At 32.5% G+C, this 22,581-nt stretch overlaps 1 long non-coding RNA gene across 2 annotated transcripts in view; it reads left to right on the forward strand.

Annotated features, from left to right (window-relative positions):
• The window catches only part of LOC115442930, a 34,415-nt gene extending 17,477 nt beyond the window's left edge, over positions 1-16,938 (forward strand). For both annotated transcript variants that reach the window (XR_005112219.1, XR_003938567.2), the window contains 2 exons: positions 10,571-10,739; positions 16,677-16,938. This is a non-coding gene — a long non-coding RNA (uncharacterized LOC115442930). The remainder of the gene's footprint in view (positions 1-10,570; positions 10,740-16,676) is intronic.
• Positions 16,939-22,581: the final 5,643 nt, after the last annotated feature.

Raw genomic sequence — 22,581 nt, forward strand, 5'->3', positions numbered from 1 at the left:
TTGGAAATATTCCAACTTATAGAGAGGTTGCCTGAAAACACGGGTGTATGCCGAAAGCCAATATTTAATTTAACAGCGAAATGGAAGTAAAGAGTATTATCTCTTTGTGAAAAAATCCTTTGTTTTATAATTTTAATGTATTGTTTTGGATTAAATGCCGCTGGCAAAAAAAGTATTACAGAGATCTGAATTTTTTTTTATTTTCTTTCAGTATGAGTCTTGTTTCGTAAGAAAAGAAAATTCCAAGTCGATAATCATTTTTTTTATATTATTAACTTGCTGTATTAAATTATGGAAAATATATTTTCATAACTATAGTCAGATTTATTAGTACATAGATATAAAAACGCCTAATACGGATGACACTAAAATTTGGACTTTATCTCCAATATTCAAAATATTTCTTAGAAATCATACAAAATATTCCTTAATATATAAATACTAATGTTTTTAAGTGTACCTAGAACCGTAGAATCTGACTGTGTAAGTTTTGTCTGTCCTTGTAGTTTTACAGCGCAATCAGATCTCAGGGTGAGAAGATAAGGCACAATAAACTTAAACTTGGAAGGTTGACTTCAGAAATTTTCAGAGTGTTCGCACCGCCTCTATTATAGAACCGAGGTGGTTTAATCCGGTAGAATGAAGATTTGTTGCCCGCGGCACTCCACTGTTGCGTACTTTTTTTCTTTATGTTGGTAATTTCTTAGAAAAATTCTGTATTCTTAAATTACTTGAGTAGATTTTCTTAGTTTTTTTGTATTCCGTCTTCGTTGACAACGGTCTTTTGTTTAATTTTACATTTCAGTTGATGGACATTGAATAAATATTTTATATTTGATTTATCAATTTGAGATGACTTATGCAGTGCTTGAGAAAGAATCTGTATATATATATATATTTACTAGTTTGATAAAGGTATTTTACATAATTATTTCTAAGGTTATGACAATAACCATCAATTATTAGACATATTTTATATGCCTATTAATATAAGCAAACACATTTGAATAAAATTATGGAGTTAGGATCAGCGTCCAACCTTCTACTTTAGACAACTCACGCTCAGCGCTGGGCGCGCACCCCGCGGGGTGCAGTTGAGGTTAGCTGAGTTTCAACGATTTCACAGCAATAAGAAATTAACTAGAAACGAGTGCAAAGAAATCTCATGGCATTACAAGCATTTTCTATCTAAAAAGGGGCTTACTTTTACTTAATTTCTTCTTAATAAAATATTTTTGTAGGTACCTACTATTAATTTCCGTTCGCTTGAATTTTTTTATCATGGACTGTATTTGAGTGAATGGATTGTTAAAAAAATCTAGGGAAGTTTAATCTTGGACAGAAGGCAATAAAATAAGGGCGCGAATTTTGTGAGAAGTCGGCGCCGAATCTGCCAGTCGCAGACAGCTATTGATAGGGTTCCGAGTGTAGCGGATTTATATAGAGATGCTCTATATCGTCAATAAAAACTGTTTTATTTTTCGCGTTCTTAGTTTCTATACCTTCAATCGCTAAAGATTGATATAGCAGAACCTAGGCTTAACCTACAGTATGAGTAACATATAAATATAATATTTTAATGTTAGTAGTCTTTGCTTTCAAGAGTCAAACGTGTCACTTTATAAAGAGAGTTTTGCAACCGACCTAGCAGCACGAGCATTGACTTGGGCTCTTATACTATGGAAAGTATAGTGCAATAATATAATGGAAGATTAGATAGTACTGGAAATTCCTATTGCTTATACTATACTATGTTTGTAGGTATATCTAATTTTATCCGAATTCCATTCGCATAGTAAGAACCAATTTATATCTTAGAATGGAATATTGCCAACAAGATTGTGTAGAAATTTACGAAGTTTAATTTTACGTAGCTAAGAATTTCTGTTTATTTTAACTTGCACGAGTTTGAAATTAACTATTTACTAAACTAGCAGTTTTAAAGTTATTGTGTAAAATAGTTTTAACATATTTTACATTACACTGGTATTATGAATTTGAATGAACTTTGTTAGTTGCCTTTTAACTTTGCAACCATGTACCTATTTAAGTTTTATCATGCGTGCGTATACTATATTTTTATTTAAAACTAAATTATATCGTTGTGATCCAAAAAAATCATAAAATAATATTGTGAAGTGAAGGAATGTACAATTTTATGAATCAAACGAATTAATTCACTTCATTATTAAACTATGTACCATACCTTAATTAAATTTTATTTGATGGAATTAAATACCTCATAATATCCTCTAGAATATTTTTACAGCTCTATGTCATTCCAAAGCAAGCCGTTTCTCTCTGTCATAAATTTGAATAGAATCGATTGCTGTCTGCGCCTCCGGGAAAGTTAGATTTCCCTCAGGACTTCCACGACACCTGACCGAATGTAAAATATATTCTCCATATTTTTTTTGACTCACGATATGATAGATTGTAAGGTACTACATTCGCGATATCGTAAATTTCTCGCAGTTTATCATGAGTTATAGACTTTTTTGCATAATTTTATTTTTCTTTTGAACGAAAAATAACTATAAAATGGAAATGGCTTGCTGTTTAATTTAAAAAATGGTCTTATAGATATAAAGTCTCTTGTATTTGTAAATTTATAAAGAAGTAAGAACGAAGATTACATTATTATACAAGAGAAATAAAAAAAAAATGTTTCGATAAAACGAACCGAAAAGCAAGCCGTGGTCTAACGAGAAACAAAGATTATTGATAATATTCTGTTTGATAACAAGAAAACGGCATAGCAACGTCATATAAAATCTTTAAGGGCTTATTTTGCAATCATCAAGTGAAAGACCATCACTGAGTTAGTACAAAAGTTACAATATAGAACAACTTTAACACATAGAACACAGAATGGGTAAGCAGACATGCATGTCGGGCATCCACTTTTCGCCAAGCGTGTTTCTTTCCGTGATGTAATAAGTGATGACCGTATCGTAACACCGGGGATAGATTTCTGACTCCGAACACATACTGATCATAATACCTCAATATAGCTTTGCCCGACCCGGAATCGAACCAGAGATCTTAGGGCGGTAGTCATACAGCGCTCGCATTATAACTACGTCATCGAGGCATTAATAACTTGAAAGACCTTTAATTTATTATTTTACTTTTTTATTTGTTCATGTTTTTTTATCCTACGAATAACTTGATTGAAAAATCAACCCAAGTATAAAATAATGCTTCCCTTATTTAGAGACAGATGGCGCTGGTTCAATAAAAGAGTTTTATGAGTAAGTACGAACTACGGATATCAGAAATCCTATTTTATGGTTTCATCTATTGGTTATATTGGTTTTCGAAGCAGCGACCCGAAAGGATTATCTTAGTTAGACGTTTATCAGTGCAGTAAAGTGAGCTATTTTGTTCGTAGATATGAATGTTGCTGGTAACGAGATTCGTCGTGTGATGGAAATGAAATAAATTTCATTTAATGATTTTTTATGTTCACTTGAATATTCGTCGTGTGATTTTTTATGTTTACGCGAATATTCGATATCCACATAATATATCTACGTAAAGGATTTTTAGCGTTAATTTGTTACTCCCGAGGTTTCGAGGACTGCAACCTTCGTAGTCACGGGGCGGACTTAATCATGAAGACGCAAAGTCTTCGAAACATTGCGTGGTAAAAAAAATAGTCGTAAAAAAATTGTTTTTAAATTCGTTTATTTTACGCTTCAGCAATTAAATAACTCTTGTGACAAGTCCATACAATAAGAAAACGAGAGATCAAATCAATTACTATTAATATAGTACTATCAATATACTCAAAATTGCTTTACCGTTTCATTTTAAGTTTAATTATTTCGTAATGGGTACGTCAGATATAAAACACATTAATTAAGAAATTTACAAATTATAATACATAATACATTTAATATTTTTTGATTGAATGTATGAAAATAATTCCTTTGATGAGTGTCACTACTCGTGCAAATTAATCGCTTTATAATTTGATTGGTGAATTCACTCTAATTAGCAATATACTAATTAACTTTTATACGCATTGTTTCAGTGTTTAAAATTTAGACATGTCATATTATAAGATATTAAAATAATAATTAACCTATTTTATTTGATTCTTTGCTTCAACCGTGTGATAAGCCTTACCTGCTACAAAAGTTCCTTAAAGAAAGAATGACATCAGCAACAACAATAAAAAAAACATTATTCAAATTACCAGAATAAAAATTATTCCTTATATTAACCCAAGACATGGTCTACCTGTGAGCCGAATTTCATCCAAATCCGTTCTATTGTTTCTGTATTTACTTCTAACAAACATCCAAACACAATTCACAAACTTTCGCATTCATAATGCTCCTTTCAGATAATCTATACCTCATATTATTCATAATACTATAATGTCATTTCATAAGGTTTGCTAAGGAATTTTAGTCGTAATAAATATCTAATATTTATTCATGTTTGGTACCAAAATCTTAACGAGGTCCTCAAAAAATATAGGTTACATTGAATATCTAACGTATTCCAAGAACCATGTAAGAGGAAAATATTAATAATGTCACTAAAATAAAAGTACATAGTTCTGCTTGTACCTTGGCTGAACACACGGAATCCCTAATAAGGGTGGCTTATGGCGAATAACATCTGTGCCCCGGGACGGCAAACAGTTGCCGGTAAACACGAGGTTACGGTAAGAAAAATGTTTTTGTTTTGCAAGGCTTTCCTTGTCCGTGTATTCTATCTTGTACGTATTTTTACGCTTATAATTTTATTAAATGAGAATATAAGCGGAATGTATTTTGTTTATATTTTCCGGTAATAATGAAATAATGTCATTATCAGTTATTTCGAGTCAGTACGCTCTTTTATGATTTGAAATGTTGAATATAAACAATTAAAAAGTGAAATACTCGTACATAAAAATTTATGATTTGAAACCAGATTTGTGAGAAGTTTAAAAGCAAACATTTTATTCAGAATATAAAATATAAACACGAATAGGATTCACATGCAGTAAAAATACTAACGATGTCCTGAAACACGCGACAGCAAATAATTTTGAATGAAAATAGTGAACTTCTCTTTCAAAAATCCAAGCTCCAATGATAAAATAATCTTAATGCTCTTTTCGTATGTCAATCGGCTTAAAAAACAAAACAAATTTTAAACCACAAAGAAGCGTTTATCGTTTCGCGCATCGCATTCAATTTTCTACAACAGCAAAATATTTACCCCTTGGGAATCACGCTATTGATGAGATAGAAAATATGGTAAATTTCGCCGTAAATATGGCATATTATGACTCCTATTTTCTACTTTTTCGATATTGCCTATTGTATTGGTAACAGAGTCCAATAAATTGTTATTCCCTTAACGTACCTACCGTAGTCGATAAAGCGTCGTAATGGCTTTTCGTGTCACCTTTAGCACCTTCATATACTAGGGCTAAATTAAGAAATACCTCTCTGTTTATAAATCAACCAACGTCAGATGTATTACATTGTTATTTATCATTGGCGTATTGCGATAACTCGCAACGTAAGGGATGAGCATGTATGTGTGTTAAATCGATTAGATGTGAAGTAGTATCGATTTATTGAGGTGTATTTTTCATACGATTTTTTTTTATTGAATAAATTATATGTATCCATAAAATAAGTACTTGTGTTCATTTAAATTCATGCGAGATTTAGTGTCCATTCGAGTCTAAAAATTCTTTAAAAGTGAATTGAAAGTTGATTCAAAGTTAAACTAGTCTTTGTCAATTTTGATTTCGGTTTAACTTTTTGGCTTTGCGTTCTCTACAAATAGTGAAATTAAGTTGAAAGTAAAGAGTAATATTCGGCTACAATCGAGTTATTCGAATTCAAACGCGCCCCTCGCCTACACTTTATTCTCATTTTGCACCCCATTGCATCGCTTATTCTCCGCACGCCTGTTGTCGGGGGAGCCTAATTCTTCACCCTAAATTTGCACCTTATTGTTGGAAAGCGGTAAGAAAATGGGAATTTTTGATATAAATTCTAGACTACGTTCACTGAATAGGGCTGCACCTAAGCTATTCTATGAATTTATATTATGTATTTTCCACACCATCGTGCTTGAATAGATGTAGCGGAAACGCGAACAAAGTGTGGATAAATAAAAGAATATTGGATGTGTGGCGTAATGAACTTGTAATAAGTTGGCTATAATACCCTAAAAATACTTAATTATATTATAAAATTTATACAGCTTATTTCATGAGATTAAAATATACTTCGCAAGATTGGTAATTTATAAGGGTCTTCAATTATGAAAGACCTAAGTAAAAAAAAAAATTCTATTTCTAACTAATTAAATTTTAATAGATAAAGAGTTTATGACTTCATTCCAAAAAAAAATGATTAGTCAATATCATTATAAATATTATATTATATCGAAAAAAAAAAATACTTTCCTTTAAAATAGACAAAGACGGCAGCTACCCATCACTATTGGAAGCATCTACGAAATGAAGTTGGTAAAATATCTGAGACATTTGTCAGCCGATTACCTGCGAGGGTGGTTCGCCCTCTAATACTTGCCTATTTGAAATTTCATTCTTTACAGTGTTATTATGTTCATGAATATTTATGTTTTGGATAACTAAAATTAAGATAAAATGTATCTAATTAAATAATTAATGTTATTATTTTTATCTTTTTTTTATACGAGCACAGCAAGGTGACCGCACTGCACCTGATGGTAAGTGGAGAGGGATCCAGGAGAATGTCGACTGACGAGAGATGATTACCCTCGATAGTCGACACAATTATGCCGGCCTGTTGGAACCGGATATACACAGGCTAATCTCCGAACGCGACACATTTACGTGGGCGACTATTTATTTATTACAAGCGTTTTTTCCTTCGAAATCACATCGCGTTTGATATCCCAGGATTGCCACTACTAGGCAAATAAAACGATTTTAGAATTTTGAACAGGTTAAATAAATAATAAGTATTAAAAATACAAAAAAAGAATATTAAATTCAATATTATAACTCTTAATAATGTAAACTAGTTCAATTTTGAAGTAGAACAACATAACATTTTATACCAATTCCTAGAAGGAACACAATCAAGAATTTCACAAAATACCAAAAACAATTGAAAACACCGGCAAAATATCTCAATATTGTTGAAAATGTGCAGAATTTTAATATAATTATAGCATAACATTCTTCATTTCGATTTTCTTAGACCGCTCCTGTACACCAAAGTTTTCCCAACTTGAAAGAATTTTAATAGGAAGGGATAAGGTTGGTGCGTCAAAGCGTTCCGAGGCCCGTTAACAACACTCGTTATTGTAAATGCTTGTCTTTAAATTCTTATACGATACGGATTTTACGTTCCAATGCTCGCTTTACTATTTAAATGACGTTGATATTTTCTTTGTATACAAAGCGTATGTGTAACGCTTTAAAGATTCAACGTCTTTCATAACAGCTTAGATGTAACGTTTTATTGTTCTGTTTTGCCTTTTACTGATAGTTTGAATAATGGATCTTTTATATTATTGAATAGCCGGATAAATTGGAGTATGCTCAAACGAAACTCCGATCAAATAGGAACGAAGAAATATAGTTTCCGAACGTGCTATTGAAAAATATAAATAAAATATTTGACGATTGCTAATGTTTCAGATTTCAAATATCATTTGCAAACTACAATTTTCTCTGGATTTGCCATGCAGTCTGATAGAGATTGTTAAGCTTAAATATTTAATTAAATCCTTAAGCCGATGAACTCCGGGGATTAACCCTTATGTTGTGATATAAGTTAGAGGTAGATGCATCCGGCCGCAGCATCGCTTTGAATGCCTCAGCTAAAATTTCAAACTCCACAAAGGATGTGGCGTCCTACAACAATAGCACTGAGCTATCAACGACGCGTTAGTAACGTGGAATTTGTAAGAATAAATAGGTTTATGTATACATTTAATCTTAGCTTGCTAATATTACAAATGCAAGACCTTGTGAAAATGTTTGGCCGTTTGGATGTTTGTAAGAAATAAATGCAGAAATGGCTGAACAGATTTGGATTATATTTCGCATACGGAGAGAGCATGTCATGAATTAATATATAGACCACTTTGTATGCTATTTTTTCGGATGGGAACAATGTTTTTTTTTATAGATGGCGCCGTCGTCTTACTGTTGGTGTTATCAATCGCTACACTAATTTAGAAACTTTTTGCGGGAACGACTTTTTACATTGGCAAAGCAGTGAGCAACACGTTATGATTTCTTGTGTTTACGCTAATGTTAGATATTGAAATAATACTATTTCTCCCGGCGTTCATTACTATTATCATATTATTGAAATATACAATTCAAATCCTCAGATAATAAATATAAAATCCTGGTTATAAAAGTGTGCATATCATACGTATCAATTACCGTCTATACGAAATTCTGCGTCAAATAAAAATTCTCACGGTCCGCGCCTTTGTGTAAAATGTTTCACCAAATTGATGCTGAACATGAGATCATGCGTTCTTTTGATATGGTAATCCGTCCATACCCTCAGGCGATAATCGATTATTAAATAGGCAAAAATCGGCGGATCTGTAGGATCCCTCGAATATCCACTGGGAGATTCATAAGCGGATTCCTTTACGACATGAAAGGTTCATCATGAAGATGTAGAATGGGGAATAATTTTGGCGAATGATTCCCGTGACCCTTAAGTGAATTTGAAAGGATGAAAGGACGACGCTTCGCCCTGAGGAGTAATTTACAGCGTTGTTTGATTGGGTATTAGCATAAATTAAATGCTGTGTTCACCTATTAGTAGCACACATATCAGATGCTGTACCTTATTGCTTTTTTAATATTAATTGATGTACTATGTAGTGCCGTTGGTGTACCTTATTAAAAATAAATAAACAGTATAAGTAACATTTTCGATGTTTTCAGACTATTGTGAGTGCATGTAACCAGACAAAATGATGGGTTGCTCTGGCCGGCGAGTTACCAAAGTTTACAACGGCAAAGTTAGAAGCTTTAACACCCACTACATATTGTTTGTGCGATTTGAATACGCTGTTCGCGTAATATCTGTCAAAAAGCACTTTTACCGCACCGATGCTTTTGATTCGTTCATACTCTAATATTACTGTGTTTATAAGTTGCAGTTATTTGGATATATATTAATAATAAAGCAATGCTAGGTGTTGCTCGCAGCCTCGCTTGGGTGAACAGTCTTTCGCGTCATAAAAATTCCTAGAACACTGTAGCGAGTCATAGCGTCAACTCAATAGCGCCATCTATTTAAAAAAATATTTTTTATTATTACCCGTGCGAGCAAATTAGCGTGTGAAAAAGTAGCTTACGTGTTAATTTAAGACATAGTATGTCCGTGTCGCAATTTCATTTAATCCGTTTAGCTGCTTCTGATTTTATTCAACATACAGAAATGTCCACAAACTTTCACATTAAATGAAAGTAAGAGTATGATACAATAAGAAGATTTCTTTAATAACACTAGATTTTACTTTCGCAACACAGTAACATACCAATTAACTTTCGCTGTATATCGTTTAAACTAATTTAATAAAAAATATATTTTGCGTCTTATTCGATTTAGCAGTGGATTATCGAAATTTATTACACGAAAATTATTTTTGAATATTGTTTGCGAAATATAGTACGTTTTAGAAGATGTTTATGATTTTTTATTAAAATAGTTTAAGTTTTTAGGATCTTTATTATTTTATGTTTTAATAAGAGAAGCACTTTACGTTAATTAATTTTATATTCAACCGTATTAAAATCTTTTGCCCCTAAGAATAAAATAAAATTACAAAGGAATACCTCGCCATTCATTTAAAGAACTTTATAGTGGAGTTTTGAGATTTAATTTTCTTAAGAATTAGAAGAAATTTTATTGTCGGGGCCAAGAAAGTTTTCCAGAGTTATCGAGCTTTAAAAGTCAACGACGGTTTCAATGCCCATTACGGACAAAATAACTTGGAATAAAAAAAATAACTCGTACTAATTTCAACAAACATTTTTGCTTATTTTTGCAAGGAAAATAACGCTTACGATGCGTAAACAAATTTTTCATCAAGAGCGCGTAAAAATACAGAAACGTTTAAACATCTTTTGACAGAGTTCCTCATAAGCGTCCTTAGATAAGATGAAGTTGGCTCAATAAGGCTTAAAATAAATACCTTAAGTGCCGCGTTGGAAAACAAACAGACCTTTAATTTCCTTCTGCAAATTGAAAAAAATAAATGTAAAGAAAATATCTTAGGTGATCTTTATTTGGCTTTGTTGTCCACGACATTATATTTTTTATTGCGAAGATAAAAGGTGAATTTGTTTTACAGAAAATTGTACATGAATTATTTTTATTTTGTTTATTTTGTCATAATTAGCTAACTATACTTAAGAGCTCCTTAACATTTACCGCCATAAAAACAATAACTCGCTCGGAAAAGAACATTCATTTAAAGATACGTTATTTCTCACAAATTCCGCTATCAATTAATCTACAGCCCTTTCATTTGTAATTATAATCGATATTGAATTTTGTTTTTATGTATGCGACAGGTCAGCGCCACTCGAGACAGCCTGTCAGATCATATCTGAAGCGTCGTGCTTCGCGAATATGACGACTTTTTGCAAAAAAATCCTAAAAGATGTCTGAAGAGCCCAGCGCCGAGGCGAGACCGCCGAAAAAAATTCATAACGACTCTTTAACGCCATCATGTTAATGACGGTAGGAGTTTATTACTTTTTGTTACTTACACCCGCTTACTTTCGTAGCCTTGCAACCAATAAAAGTGGAGGCAGTACAAATATAGTGTTAAAGATTTATAAAATTATCATAGGATCCCGTTTGCTATATTGTTTACAGAATTTATTGATGACTAGCTTTTGTCTGCGGCTTCGTCCGCGTGAAAAAGTTTTTCTGGGATGAATATTTTTCCGAGATAAAAAGTAGCTAATATTATTTAGGGCTAACTTCCTATTAGTAAAAAGAAAACAAAATCGGTTTAGTAGTTCCTTGGCGCGTTAAAACAAAAACAAACTCTTCAGCTTTATATATTTATGTAGATAATGGGATATTTGTTCTGATTTCCCTCAAGAAAACGTCAACATCGTATATATCATAGTCCAAGAAGTATTTTTCAAGAACTAGAAAACTATGATATATTGTAAAACTATCTATATGATTACTTAACTTATACGTAACAAAAACTATTTTGTCTAAAAATACATATAAATTAACGTAGCTTCTCGAAACATCCATGAAAAGAAAGTCTTTAGTACAAAAACGTTACAGAATATTATCGTAATACTCTAATGTCAAAACTGTCATATGGGATTACCTGTTGACACGTTATTAAAATATTAGTAAGCTGTAATTACATAAATCATAGTTGTAAAAATATACAAAACGTACAAAGCCGATAGGAAAGTATTTCGCGGAAGTATTTGTTCCTTACGAAGTTTGCGGGAAACGAAATACGTTCCAAAGTTTGCTACAAAACCGATACCTACAGCTCGGATATAAAATAAGTTTGCACCATGTGGAATACACTAAGCTAAATAAACAGTGACGAAGCGTCGGAAGAAGCGTCCCTGGCTGATCGGAAATTCTGTTATCCGCAGAGGGAATCGGCTAGCAGCACTCGCACTGTTTGAACTTTGAGAAGAGTTTGTCGTATCAGAACGTTGTATTACAGAAATGCAGATTTCCTCGTCAGTACAATGTACATAGACCGATTGGTTTGCGTCAGCTAGGAAATATCCTTAACAAGTTTATACGCTATAGGAGACGTTAAGTGAACGTTGGACTATTTATAAAAAGTAATGTTTTGATATTTTGAAATTGGAATTTGGTAATTCTGTTACAAAAACCAAGTACCTATCTAAAGTATTTTCATTATTTCTATGAATTAATATAACGTAGGCATCGATATGTACGTAAATTTAAAATAGAAAATAAATGTTAATAAAAGGTTAATAATATATAATAAAAGGTTACATTTCTTTCTCTACTACACAAAAGGTTCACGAATACCGCTAGTTTTCTAGACACAGTTCACGTATAACTTCAAACGTACTGAAGTTCTCGTTTGAACTGAATAATTGATGTGTACTTGAAGGAATGAAAGGCAATTTATAGTTTTAGATACAAAGCAATTCAAGTATATACGTGATATTTGTTAGATAATGAATGTATTATATACCATTTCTATGTTAGCAATAGAATATGAAAATTGTTTTATAGGCCCATTAAAGCATAAGCTAGCACACGAACTAGTGGGTCAGCAGATGCTATATGAAACAATTAGAAAGTAGTATTTTTCCTCCAAACTATTTTCGACCTAAAGAAATTTTCAGTTGCAACAAAAGATAGGTATACCTTTGTATTACTTCCTTTAGATTTGCATCATACTGCATTTTACACGACTTAAAAACTCAAAGTAATCGAAACCAATATCGTTGGCATGCCATAACTGCCAATTATATAAACACGCACCATACTTACGAACTTTGAAAACTGCAAAAATTGCCATCGGCTCGTTACGTACGAGGTGACGTGTTAATCTAACTAAGTTATCGCGTAGTGTAGAAGAAAATTGCTCAATCAAAGACTGGGGTAGGTCAAGCGTGACTTCACCCATAACCATGTAATAGCCGGTCACTGAGCACCTTATTGACCTATTAGCTTTTCACTACTTGAATATTTATAGCGTTGATAACGTTGATATATGTATAGGTAATGGATCTGACGGTTGGAAATTATTTATGCAAAAAAAATGGGTCTTTAGGTCTATGGCCTTGTGCTAATTTTTTGATTGTTTGCAAATTGCCCATAAGGTTTTATAGTTATTATTATGCGATGGGTATGGAGAAAAAATATTTTATTTATATATTTTAATTATTGACATACATGACTCAGAAATTATGAAATCCTTTTTATTTATTTAATTATATTTAGAAAATCTTAACTTTTAAAATAGTATTCGAATTATTCCTTGAAGATTTACATTTTGGAACCATATTCAGTGCTAGGGAATGTCCGAGAGCATGTCATGTGCAAGACAACTATTAAAAGTAAAACTATACAAAAATACACGACTTATGAAGCTACATAACAGAAGTTATCAGATTTCGGTAAATCTCTTGGTATAGAATTTATGGTTTAAGAAGACCTAGGTATATAGGTATATAGGTATAGTATCATAAATAAAATAATGGTGTTATTCTTCGCTCACGTCTCTTGAAATGTCTTATTTATTGAGCAAACGTACCTACGTTTGGTACTCTGTTATCTCAGATATTACTTATTCCAAACAATTTTACATTTCGCATTTCATATTATAATACCTAAGTATATTCTGGCTTTTTAATCTACAACGGGTTAATTTTACGCGACCAATACTAAAAAATGTTTACCGTACATAATAACTTCATTCCAGTGGCATGCGACAACGGCTATTTTCTAATTTCATGCTATTCATTTTTGAAAACATTTCGTAACTGAGTTTTAGTTTTTTGAAGGAAAAATTAACGTAATCAAATATAACATACGAAATATTAAAAGATATTTTGCAGAATCTGCAGACGACAAAGCTTGTACACGCTCGCTGTAATGTTTTCACAGTGTGTTGTTTCAGCTGGTTTTCTTCAGTAATATAATGAGCAGGGTGAAATTTATTCAGTCTCTTGCCTCTGGGCTACATGCAACGAGCTTCTAATGTTTCGAGAACATATCCCTTGATATGGTATACATTTTACATTCCTCTATGCATTTCAAATAAGTTTAAGATTTAAACTACGTTATTAATGGAAAGAAGGTCTTAATACTGTTGGAAAATAAGTTATTTTTTAATGGCAATTATGTTATGTTTTAACGAGTGATTCGTGTGCCGATGGTACTTAATAACACATTAAATAAATAAAACATTGCTAATGTATTTCATTATTCAAAAATGGCTACAAATGTGTGGTTGATTAAAATGTTAGAGCATTAACCTGCATTGTAAAATTTAAATTTGTATTTTGGTGCATACATAAATTATTTTGTATTGTAGAAAATGTAATGGATAATCATAATCACAAATAAATGAAAAAATATCAAGAATATTTATAGATAGATTTAAAATTGATCGATGAAGTGTTTTGCATAATGATTTCTTATGTTAGATATAGAAATAAAACTTGGTCTCAGATTTTATCGCGGCTTTTTGTATTTTATTTTTCCCCCGACTTTTCCAAGTAATTATAAAGTGTAGCTAGATATTGTAACTGACTTTTTGACGGCCAACACCTCAGTCCACACCGTCACCATAAAGGCTGCAGTCTTCGAAATGTGGGGAAAAAATAAAATACAAAAATCGTCATAAAACTCTAAAAATAATGTTATGCCGATCTATTGTTTATTTATGATGTGGCGATATATTGTTTTAAGTAGCTATCAGGTGTGTTTTACATTTGTTTTGCTGACTGCCACTATTGCACTAGTTCCTATATTCAATGTACAGCAGTTTTCAAATTAAATGTCGTGTACCTTTTTGGAATATAAAACCCAATCACCATTAATATAGATGTAAGAAATCTCTTAGAAAAACTAATTAATTCGATACGAGTTATTGAGTACACTAGTCTATAAAGGCACAGGAAACTGAACGTTTTAACGATTATGATTTATAAACGATATGAATTATTAATAATCATAACATATTTAGCGTTTGTCGACGACTTATAATGAGATCCTTTTAGGTCATTTATTGATATATAAAAACAATCGTGCAACGTACTAGGCTTATTACGCTATGTAAGTACAAAGTTAATAAAGGGAAATGAACGTGGCCTGTTGTGCTTAGCGGTCCGAGTGACTTTCGAATTATTATCAAATATAATATTTAATTACTCTTGAACTGTGAAATATTTCTTTTTTTATTTCATTGGGTCGCATGCTAGGAAGGATTTTATGTGCTAGGATAATAGTGAAGTACAACTGAAAATCACAGAAACAGCGTATAATGAGCTGGTAACTCTTCTATCACACATTACAGCAAAACAATTGTATAGCTAGCTTTGCCAACTGTATGGTTTTTTTATAAAATTTCTTTGTTTATTTATTTATTTAATACGAAAAACAGATTAAATGATTTTTTTTTATAATTTTATAAAATATATAAACTTAAAATTACTTAAAGTGCGAACTAAGATAAATAAAACTATTGAGTTATATACAATAAGTGTTATTTTTGTATGTAGAAAAATAAATGGTTTAAGTTGAGTAATAAGAGAAACCGGGTCTATAACAATTACAGCCCTCGGAAGTAATATAAGTTCTCTTTTCTGTGTACGTGATGTAGAATCGGCTGACTCTCATGGACGTGTTTCGCATAGGTTTACTTACGTTTTGTTTTTTTCTTTTTCGCAAGCCCTGTAAGGTGATGACCATAAACTCCGCGTTATACTCCCTAAACGGTGCAAATGAGAATTCCCATAGTATTGCGGTGGTTTACTTAGATATATAGTGTATCGTTTTTTTAATTCAAACAGATTTTTTTTAATTTGGAAGTCTTTTGTGGACAAAAATCTAGCATTCAAGATTCGTTTCCTCTAATATTTGTCAGTAAGTCGTAGACGGTGGTTTTTAAATGGGATGATGTTATTTTCAGTTTTGTTCTTTATCCGAACAAATAGGTGTGTGGATGGTAAGCCAAAAAACGAACCAACATCAATTATTAGGTAAAATGTTGATCAGTATTTTACTTGCTTAATATTTTGATAATTTACAAATGCACAAGGACTTTTTATATTTTTTAGTTTAACTGATCCGGGCATTCAACTTTCAAATGTAATGTAGTTTTTTCCTGGAATGTACTTTGTTTGAAAATGTTCTACACAGCGTCACGGGTTATAAAAAGTTGTATACTAACTCCGTAACTAGTATAATTTTGTGAACAATTATAGTTGAGCGCAGAGCTTGTTCATTCAACTTTGTTTAGGGAAGGTATGTAACTATACTAATTACAATAAATTCTCGACACAACTTCTTAAAACTGTTTAACTTTATATTAGTATAGATTCGACGATCGTATTTCGACCAATAGTTATAATAAACATTTATAAAACAATAAACAAACAAAGCAGAGAGACCTAATAGAATTTGTCAAACAACCGTAATGTATAAACGCAAACATTAATTTCCATTTAAACAACAATGAATTACGTTTACTTTGTTTTGTCATCAAATAAACAACACGATCACCGAAACGTAGTAAAGAGTTTTGTTTCCTCGCGCACGTGCAAATCGGATTTGTTTAATTTATTGCTCTGCCTGTGTACTGTAGGCTCGAGATACCACGGTTACTTAGCTCCCGACACCTTACTGTTATAATAGGATCTGTAGGAAGATTTAAATGGCATCAGCAGGCCCCGTTCAAATGTATTTAAGCGTTGCCGAAAATTGGAATTTCGGTGTTTCTTGCCGTTGGAATAGTTCTTGGAATTATAGACGTGTTTTTGGGTTTTTAAAAATGCGTTGATGGCATTGAAAAATGTTGAAAAATTTAGTTATAACATTTAGTAATTGCTACTGAAATATATTTGTAACTAGCTTTAATTCGCGGCTCCAACTGCGGGATAAATTTTTTTCAGGATAAAAAGTAGCCTATGTCTTCCCCAGAATCAAACTATCTCCATACGAAAATCATCGAAATTAGCGCCGTCGTTCAACGTACATACAAGCAGACAGACTAAAAGACAGAGTTACTTTCGCATTTATAATACACATATAGATTTATCAAAGGAGATAACCACAATCTAAAAATATATAAATACAAAGAATTTAGTTTAGAGGCTACATAGAATTTACGTGATTTTTCACATAACTGGTGACTTTCGCGTTGCTTGGTCATAAGAGATCACTTTTTGATTGCGTAAATAAGATAAGAACAGCCCATAAGCACATCTTTTATGGTCTTCAATCGGAAACTAGCTAGCATTATGCTGTTTGAAGCCACCTTCTGAAATACAATTTCACAAAAGTAAGCCTATATTGCAATAGCGTAATATGAAAAAGCATTGTTTTCCCACATTGAGTTTGTTTTTAATAAAAATTGCTCTGATATTATGTGTTTCATTTACCCTTCCACAATGTATCAGCGGTAGACAAGGGTACAAAGGGTCTGACGAAATGAAAATATACGTTGAACGATCGCTTAGACCTTCCGCTGACTGCGAGTACAACGGCTGTGCCATTCTAAATTAATTGTAGTGTATTCTTGTTTACTTTCTCGCTTCTACTACATGATGAATTGAATTATGATAAGAAATACTAGGATGATTCTGCGTAGATTTGTCATGTTTAAAACACTAAAAATATCATCACGTAAATTAAAGTAAGTTTTGAAGTATTATATAGGTAGGTAATTTGAGAGAAATTAAAAGTCAGTATAATAAATAATAATAATAATATCAGCCCTGTATTATATACTTGCCCACTGCTGAGCACGGGCCTCCTCTACTACTGAGAGGGATTAGGCGTTAATCCACCACGCTGGCCTAGTGCGGATTGGTAGACTTCACACACCTTCGAAATTCCTATAGAGAACTTCTTAGATGAGCAGGTTTCCTCACGGTGTTTTCCGTCACCGTTAAAGCGAACGATAAATTCACAAAGATTTTTTTTTAGAAAAGTCGGAGGTGTGTGCCCTTGGGATGTGAACCTGCGGACATTCGTCTTGGCAGTCCGTTCCATACTCGATTAGGCTATTACCGCTTATGGTAAGCTATAATTAAATTTAATAATACATTTTTAATTTAGAACCCCGTGAAACACTGTTCATTATAAAAAATGTATGCTCAATTTTTGTAAAATAAAACGGTATCGGTGAAATTGGGGTTTTACAATTTGTAGGTTAAAATACATTTTAATTTCACATGACGCCATTATAATTTTTCTACCTCGCATGTCAAACAAACATTGGACGCGAAAACTGACCGTTGGCGGTTATAATTTTTCCCTGTTCAAACTAGACCGTTATCGTAACACCACGACCTTTCATTCACGTTGTAACAGCCAGTAATTTCTGTGCAAATGTCTCAATTAACACAGAAAATCGTGATAAAGGCGACAGGGAATAAATTGAAGTCAATTTTGCGCCTAACGACAATTCAGTCGCTGGGCTGAAATCACGACGGCCAGGGGCCATTATTATAGTCTATTAGAGGAATAATCAACGTCTAAAAATTACCATTGTATTACTCGGCTATAAATCTGAAAAATTTGTTGTGACAATGAAGAATGAAATCTCGGGTAAATTGGGTCGGCTGGATGTAGTAATTCATTTTGAAAATTATAATTTAATGATGTAACATTTTGACAGAATGATATTCTAGTTACGTAATAGTTATTACGGAAATATATCTGCAACATCAGCCTGGTTTAGCATTTCAACCATCCATTTTCATTGCTTTCATTAACATTTATAGGTGCCCACTCTATGATTAAAAATCCCCCTCATTGCAATCAGGATGAATACATCAAATGCTTGGCTTGAATAGTAATAACCGTGTATTAGGCTTTTTGCATGAAACATTCATTTTAAAAATGTGTTCATTAGAGTTTTACTCTTTGTGAAATTGCATACCTATTTCACTATTGCAAATACTGATAAAATGTAAATAACTGAACACAAATAAAGCTTTTGAACAGTAAAAAAAAAAAAGGGTTTTCTTGTTCTTGATTATAAGTAATTAGTAATATTTTAATTGAAGCCTTTTCGCATCTACGACTCCAGAAACAGACACACAAATACACGCCATACACTTACACAACTCTTCTTTTTCCGTCGAGCGTTAAAAATACGAAATAGATAGAAGAAAAATGGCTTAAGTTTAAAATTAATATAAAATAAGATATGAAATAAACCTATACTTTCGATCAGTATAATAGAAAAATGGCTTTCAAAATACATTCTGTGTTTATAGTTTAATACTAAGTAGATAAATAATCAACTGTAAACTGCAATATCTTGAAACTGCAGTTTTATGTTCACGTATCTGAGTTCAGTCTTTAGTTTATTTGCTATAATTCTTGAAACGATTGCTTCTAAGATGGGAGTACACTCGCTTGGAAAATCTAGTTCACATAATAAACAGACGAAACATTTATAAAACGAAGATTGGCTTCGGCTTTTATGCTTAAGCATTGTTAGATTGAAAAGGTTCTTTACGTTTTGTATTGAATTGGGAATTTTGTATTAAATTAGGCCATTCATCTCGTTGAGTTTGTACAAGTTGTTCACAAGATGAATATTCAGTTCTAAGTATTCCTTGCCATTTCGCCCGCGTGTAAAAACTTTAACAAATTTTTAAAAACACTGTATTTTATTTTGGGACAACAAACAATTGCGTAATAAGACTCTGACTGAAAACAATAGTATAGAAACCTAACAATTATACAACCAATATTATAACCACTGAGTAAAATTATACTGCAGCGGTTTATAGCCCAACCTGAACGACGCTAACGCCATCTTAAAAAACCTAATTGAAAAATTCCATAATTTCCCACGGGAGAAAATTACCAACATAAAAAGTTAATGTCTTAATCCAGGGCGTGATCTATTCGTGTGCCAAATTTCATCCAAATCCATTAAGTTGTTTCTGCGTTTATTTATAACTGTTGGAAATAAGGACGCAAATGATTAAGCGCCTACTTGGAAGAGCGAACTGGCATTTTTAAATATTTATTTTTATGTCCTGTGACTTCGCTCGCTTCATTTCGATATCGGATCATTGTCTTACTAGCCCTCGTCACTGACTGTATTATTTTATGTATAATAAATTGTATTTATAGTTTGTTAAGTTGTTGCCTTATTTCCATCACTAAAAACAGAAGACTTTAGCATTTATAAAATTAGTAAGATATAATACAAAATTTAATACTCGTAGTCAAGTTTTAAGCCTATACTTCCAACTAATATTTACGAAGTTACTTGACTCCTTCAATTAAAACAGCCTAAGTGAACTAAAAGTCACCGCTGGCCAATGTCATTGCGACAAAGTTAGTACATTAATGAAGTAATTCAAGTGTTTATATTCTGTTAATACGTGTACATTGACCACGAACAGTTTACCCGTATCTCAGGGACAACATTCGAGCACCAAGCGCCTGCAGTTTAGTCCACACGAGCTGGCAATCTCAAGTGCCCATTCTATACGTCGTCAAGCCATAATGGGTGCGGACAAATGGTGCTATTTATCGTAAAATCGACACTAAAAACAGAGTAACACATCGTTTCGGCAAAACACGTAGTAAATTTTATACGCTTTGCCTGATGTAGGTCTGGAATGGTCAGAGTTGGATTTGGCTGATAGGTAATTACGTTATCAGTTTGAATTAGATTAAACTGCCTTTGTAGACCGACCGTTAAGTTGAGTATCTTTTCGAAGTGTTTCGAATTTACGTGTGAGAAAATATTATACATTTAGAGTTTATATATATATATATATTCTCGTATTTCTGATATAAAAATATCTAAGTAATTGCACTTATTGGTAAATAAAATCGTTTAAAGGCATGGCGATCAAAGAGAGACATCAGAACGTGTATGATCGTTATAATTATGCCGGCCTGCTACTCACCGTGTACTAGAATGAAAATATCTAAGTATTGACACTTATTGGTAAGTGAAATTGTTTAAACGCAATGGTGATTAAAGAGAGACATCAGAACGTGTATGATCGTTAAAATTATGCCGGCCTGCTACTCACCGTGTACTAGAATGAAAATATCTAAGTATTGACACGTCTTATTGGTAAGTGAAATTGTTTAAACGCAATGGCGATCAAAGAGAGACATTAGCACGTGTATGATCGTTATAATTATGCCGGCCTGCTACTCACCGTGTACTAGAATGAGACCCTATGATGAGTTTTTATCACCTGTTGTCACTAGTGGCGACGGTTGTTTATAACGCGTTTCTTGCCGGCTTCCCTTTCATAATTTATGTAAAAACTTATTATTATTCAAACGATTTGCAGACCGCTTCCATGCATGTCGGGTTCCCTTTTGGAAAATTTCATCCTTCGCCACTGATTTTAACTATCTAATCATATACAGAATACAAAGAGATTACTGCCACAAACGTAAATACTACGATAATTATTGTCTATCTAAAATATTAATTAAGTACAATATCACGTTATAATTTAATGAATACTACATAATTATATAAATGTAAGTAGCTATGTTCAAGAATATCAGTAGGTAACAACGTACATCATGTTATCTAATAATCTGAGGATTACTTAAGAGAAAAAATCATTTTACGGTATGCATTCACAACTGCTTTACAGCTCAAATAACGCCTATTTTTATATTGTTTATTTTAGTTGAAATAATTTTTTCGCCACTTTTGAATCTATACTAAAGCCACAATCTGTACACTGGTGCAATCTTTAGTTACCAATATTCAATGCATATAGCTGATTCTCAATTCTGCACCTAACAACAATAAGTATTAAATTTTACAAAATAACACACAATAACAACAATGTGATATGATTAAATGGAGATAAAAGTTTTGTCGCTACAAACAATGTGTGTTATGTAAATAAAAATATAGCTTATTTTTTTGTGAATGTACCTAAGTTGCTTTTTGTATCGCTAAATTGGTATGACATATACGGAAGTTCCTTTGTGTTCTGCTGCCAAACAGTTGTATTCAAGTACTGCACCTGTTTTTCGGTACGAAGGACATTGTAGCATGTAAACCAGCGTAAACAACCAGCATTATAAGATATAACATCTAACGTCTCAAAGTGAGCACTTTAAACATATCAACCCTGTATTATGTATAATATAATGTCCCACTGTGCCCAGGCACAGGCCTCTTCTACTACTGAAAGAAATTAGGCCTTAGTCCACCACGCTGACTTAGTGCTGATTGGTAGACATCACACCCTCAAATTTATTATGGAGAACTCTTCAAATATGCATGTTTTCTCACAATGTTTTCCTTCACCGTCAAAACAAGCGATAATTCACAAAAAATACACATAATTTTAGAAAAGGCAGAGCTATGTGCCCTTGGGTTTTGAAGCTGTAGATTTTCGACTCAGCAGTTCGTACCAAACCCAATTAGACTATCGCCGCTTTAATGCCATGCAGTAATTCAATGTTTAAGATACCGTTGCTATCATTTATAGACAGGCGTTTTCACTAAACAAGCGACCTGCGCCTCTAGTGTAAAAAAAACAATAAACGAGTTGATTATTAATCTTACTAATAGTAAGTATATTTTAGAGGTTTGCCAGAGGGAAACGCAGAAACTGTTGAGCGTATTTCAAATAATCGAAATAAAACTAGTTTTTGGATTTTATCGCGGTTTTATACTTTAATTTACTCCCGACATTTCGAAGACTGCAGCCTTCATGGTCTCACGGGAGGGACTGAGATATTGGTCGTCCAAAAATACAAATTACAATATTTATTTACGTCTTACAATTATTTTTCAAAAAATATTTTAGTTTTTGACGGCCCGATCTACGCAGAGTGACCACATTCTAGATTCATATAATGT

This window comes from Manduca sexta, chromosome 11, assembly GCF_014839805.1.
Source record: "Manduca sexta isolate Smith_Timp_Sample1 chromosome 11, JHU_Msex_v1.0, whole genome shotgun sequence".
Classification (NCBI taxonomy): Eukaryota; Metazoa; Arthropoda; class Insecta; order Lepidoptera; family Sphingidae; genus Manduca; species Manduca sexta.